Consider the following 5569-nt stretch of genomic DNA (forward strand, 5'->3'; position numbering starts at 1 on the left):
ACTATGCTGTCTCTGGGCTCTAGGCTGGATGATGTAGTTGAGCTTCTCTGAGCTCCAGGCATGGCCATGATTCCCAAGAGGCTGAAGGAATGTGAGTAGCTGGGTCCTTCAGTCAGGCAGAACAGACAAGTAGGGAGGGTTCCCTCAGGCCAGAGTCTTATCCCTGTGTTTGCAAAGCGCATCTGTTTTCTCTTAGTGCTTGCAAAAGTGTCTGTGTTCTCTGGGTAGGTGCTGTACAACTTTTGACCTTCTGTTGGCCTTTGTGTAGACATCAAGAAAGGGCTTGCGTCCCCTCCACCATCTGCTGGGATGGTGCTTGGAGGAGTGAAGGACAAGGCAGCTGAACCCGCCTCTGGTCCTGCCTGAGTATGCCATGCCACTGGCGTGGTCTTTCATGGCTCACAAGATCCTTGGCAGACTGTGGGATCTGCTGGAGTCAAGGAGCAGGGCAGGTTTATGGGAATAACCATGGTCACTCCAGAGGGTCTCAGGTGGAACTGATGTTTCTATGGGAAAACAGAGTTCCTCTGGGTGTCTCAGATTTGAACCAATTTGTGATCATCCCCACAAAGAGAAGATGGATACCAAATGGTCGCTGAGCCTAGAGGGGTTTCCTTGATCAAGCCTCTCTTCCAGTCTCTGAAACAGAATTTGTCACTGTGAAGCTAGTCCTCAGGATGGTGGTAGACTCTCTTGAGCTGCTTGTCACAGCAGACCCACTGAGCCACCAACTGTATTCCTGGAGGAGAATGCTATGAGCACAAGAGGTGGTTAGCATGTGGGCAGGGTTGGTCTTCTTTTGGCAGGGATACTCATTTCCTCTCAGTGCGATTCTTTTTTCCTTTGGATAATACCCAGTCTCCAGGACCCCATTTTCCTCTCCAATACACATCATGGGCACTTCATCCTCTAAAGGCCTTTCACAAGCCCTGTTAAGGCCTTGAACCTACACTCTGGCCATTTCTCCTTGAGCTTTATTACTGCGCCAATGATCATACCAAAGACTCTTCTTGCAGGATTCATGCTTAGTCCCTAGAAAGTCTCCCCTGGACTTCCATGGTCCCCATTGGTGAATGACTCTCCTGATCTATTTTTTCATGAAATCCAAAGTCATGCTTCATTTCATCCCCTAGATCCTCTCCAGATCTGGAACTGTGACCAAATCCTCACTGCCATTCTTCTCGAATATCTTGTGTCCATATACTCTCTTGGTCCCCCACGGACCATTCCTGCAAGATACATAACTCAGTTGTCTTTCACTGGGGACCACTCCTTTCTATATGTTGTCTCCCCCATTAGAATGAAAATTCCTTGACAGCTGGCTGCCTGAGGAGCTCAGTTTCACACCTTTGGCATATCCATGCTGAGAGAAGTTGTGATCTTTGATACTGGAGACGTAAAGGTCCTGCTACAGCCAGTGCCTACTCTTAGGGTCCCTATAACAACCAGGGTAGATATGCTTTGATTTCAGTTCCTTGGTTACTTGTCTGTGGTGCCGATACAGTGACTTTAGAATGCGTTTTGGAAAGAAAAGGAGCAGCCCTGGCTCCTGTCTCAAGCAACTGCTCAGTTGGCTCAGTGGACAGTGCTTGCTCAGTGCATGTTCCCCTCTCAGGACTAGTGTCATGTCACGGTGTTTCTGAAGGAGAAATTAAGCTGGGGTAGATCTTGCTGGGCTCTGTCCCTGAGATGGCACCGTTGGAAACCTGGCTCTCCTGCAGCCCTGATATCAGAGTCTAATCTGTTTGGGTCACTCTGTTTTTGGCCTCGATTGCAAGAGAAGACAATGGACCTTCTGGGTCACTCTCCCATGGGGCTTTGATGATAATTAATGAACTCTGAATTTCAAGTGGATGAGTCTGGGACACAGCAGCCACACTTGAACCTGATAACAATATGGACAGCAGTCACTGGGGTTCCCCATGCCCCCTGCCACGTGGAGGAAGGGCTTATGACTCTGCTGGTCAGAATGGCTTCAGAATTTTTGGAGAGTCTTCTGGAACTGCAGGAGGAGCAATGGCTGAGTTCACTTCAACTTCTGTGTTGAGCCCTGCTTGGAATGGTGCTCTTTGTGGTCTCTCTGGTTAACGTGGTCAGAGGAAGCTCTGAGCTCCCCTCTCTCTGCATGTGGAACACTATGGGCATCAGTCCCCACAAAAATTGAGCCAGTGCTGACCAATGAACCTCCAGGATTAGTCTTTGAGAAGAGTGGATCTTCAGTACAAGTGGTGGGTGGTCAATGGGGCATTGGTGCTTTTCTCTGATAACGTATTTGGGAACTCAGGGCTGAGAGTGACCACAGGAGGGACAGGGCCAACGTCTTTGATTTTAGTGCTGAAGATGAGTCTTTTGGCATCAGGCCTTGGGGCAGTTGAGCTCATGTTCACTGTGCAGGGAGTAAGACCAGATGAACTTACAAGAGCAGAAGAAGACAGTGTCCTTGGCTATGCAGGGATGGTATCTGATTCAGCCAATCGTCAGATCCCTGGCCTCAGAATTGGTAGATGAAGGAGAAACTGTGCTTTGTCCAGGGAGAACCATGCAACTGGTGCTGAGGCTAAGAAGCAGGACTGAGATCACTTGAGCTTCTGTGTTGTGCTCCATGGGAGCACAGACAGATATCCCCAGTCATCTTGACTGTGACAGTATGGACTGTGCTCCATTGTGGCCAATGGGAGACTTCAGGTCCACGCTGAGTCTATCAATTGCAGTGTAGATTGTAAGCTACAGTCCCGACTGGATTGAACCAGGAGGGGTACCTAACCTACTTGGTACCTCTCCCATAAGTGCAGATAATTACACAGGAGGTCCAGGTAAAGGAGTGATCAGCAAAGCACCTGTGGTATTTTCTCCCACTCTACCCAGAAGTTCTTGGTTGGGAGTGGTCTCCTGATAAAGAAAGAAGATCGTTACGACCTTGCTGCTGAGGAGGATGCTCAGGCTTTCAGTCCCAAGATTATTGAAGCTCATGGCTTGAACTTGTATGGAACCCCAGAGAAGGTGACTGGAGACAAAGGACAGAAGGCCTGTGGCAAAGCAGACATAATACCAACCAATCACCGTGAGATCCAGGGCTTCAGGGTAAGTCAAGATTCAGGGATCACCATTCTTATGCCAGCGATCCTGGTGATGGATACAGCAGGTGCTGGTATATTCAATACCAAGACCCAGTCTATTTCTCCTACAAGCCTGATCCATATAAGTACTTGGGGTCTGCGATGGAGTCGTGTAGCCAGCTGGCTCTGGGCTGGACCCTCACACACCACTTGACATGAGGTCAGCCTTGCTCCCACCCAGATGAAACATTCCTGGGATGAGTGTGCTGGCATCTGAGGCTGCAGGGTTACCTGATCCGATGGCCTCCCACATGAGAACGCTGGTGCGAGGCCAAACCACCCTGTCAATTTTCACTGTCCCTGCTTCTGAAGTCAGTCATTGGTGCAACAGAGGGAGTATCTCACTCAAGGGCTTTGGGTTCTGTGAGCTCTGGGGGAGGAGGTTCAGCTGGGCTTCTCTGGGCTGCAGTCATGACCAAGTTTTGTCATGTTTCCCACAGAGGGGTAGGAGACTCTTCTGCAGTAGCTGGGTCCTTCACTTAGTTGGCTCAGAGAAGAGGTGGAAGCCCTGCTGTCAGGCCCTCCTGGCCTTTTGGTGAACACGTGCTCGCTGGCACCGATTCCAGGGGTGTCGCAGAAAGTGCTGGACGATGCTTTAGCCTCTGTTGGCCCTTCTGGAGACATCAAGAAAATGCTTCTGTCCACTCCAGCAGATATCGTAATGATGGTGGTAACAGGAGAGGACAAGGCAGCTGAAACTGGATCTGTTACTGTCTGGGTATCCTGGCTCTCCAGGGTGTTTCTCCACATCTGCTAGTCTGGGTTTGGCCTCGTTTCCGTAGCCCTCATTGCTGTAGAAGTTGAAGACAGAGTCCAGGTGGGAGTGAGACAATGAAATGTACAGACTGGCTTTGAAGGGAAGGGTTGCCTCTTCATCAGAGACTAGCACTCTGAAGCAAAGGAGAAGGGACAACAGGATATAGAGTCAGAGAATCCACTAGCTCATTTTTTAGAGTAGGAAACTTATGCCTTAAAATTAAGCAACCGTTTCAAGGTCACATAACAGGAGGTAATCAGCAGAAATTGGAATTATACTTAAGTTTCCAAATTTTGCTATAGTGCTTTTGAAGTATTTAATTTAGCTACATGGTTCAAACTACCATCCTTTGGTATAACATATATATATATACATATATATATACATATATATATATACATATATATATACATATATATATACATATATATATACGTATATATATACATATATATATATATATATATAAAATATTTCATGTAAAGCAGCAAATCAAGTTCTCTGACCACAGGGAAATGTTCAAGCACCCAACACGTGAACTGCTGCAATATATACTATTAAACGGGAAACAAGCACATCATGAATATGTCAGTCAAGAAAAATAGGAAAACACGTGCTGGGAGAAGTCACTAATTTTTTTCAGACACATATCAGAGGAAGAAAAAACCCCAGAACTGTGAAGAATGCTCAATAAGCTGGGAGAAGCCACTAATTTTCTTCAGGGACATATCAGAGGCAGAAAAAAACCCAAAACTGTGAAGGATCCTACATAAGGAGGGCAGTAGTGCATATCACAGCACTCCCTGTATCACACACTGTTCTAAATCTACTATGATTTTAAAGGTTCAAAGTAATTCTTCATGTTACAATCCTTTCGATGATTTTTTCCCACTGTTAGGAGAGAGAGTCAGCAACTTATGACCTGTGTGTGAAGGCAAGGAGACAAGAAAGCTGACACGTGTAGCGAGTGGGAAGGAGGCTAGTTTAGTAAGAGCATCGAGTACTTTCAGAAGAAAAATATCTGAACCATCAGAATTCATGAACATCTCTGCCCTTTCCTTCTACCGCTTCTGCATCTGGGGTCTACTTAGTGAAAAAGCCAGGTAGACAAATCTGTACCCTTTCCTTTTAATTAGAAGGCTACTCTTGATTTTCTTACATAAAACATAAAGTTCTGATTTAAAAAGTTAAAGAATATGACTTCAATCCTTTATTTACTCACCTTGTTTGGATTCGGAATTTTCTGCTACTCTCTTCAGATGTGCGGAGAGAAACTTAAAGGTCTCATAATGATGTTCAGGCAAATCATGAATCAGTAAAAACATCCTTTTAGAGATGGATTTAAAACTCTGGAGAACTTTGTGGTGTCATTCTCCAACTGCCTAATAATACTCACCAGTGGTTTGAATGTTTGTAGACGCTCTAGGGGATCTTCTTCTTGAATTGCTTCAATAAACTCCACATTTTATTTGACAATACAAAGACACTGTTTCTCTCAAACGCTTAGGCTGAATGCATTCTTTCAATTGTTAACGAAATGACAAATGTTGATTTGGAGAAAAAGAGTGGGTCTTAAGTAGGTTTAAAATTTAGGCCTCCACAATGATATCAATTTTAATGAGAAAATCCTTAGAGTAATTTAGAGTGCAAAAGTGCCTTGAGAGCAGGAACTTTGTCTTAAACATACCTCTCTTTT

Source organism: Notamacropus eugenii, chromosome 1, assembly GCF_028372415.1.
Source record: "Notamacropus eugenii isolate mMacEug1 chromosome 1, mMacEug1.pri_v2, whole genome shotgun sequence".
Taxonomy (NCBI): domain Eukaryota; kingdom Metazoa; phylum Chordata; class Mammalia; order Diprotodontia; family Macropodidae; genus Notamacropus; species Notamacropus eugenii.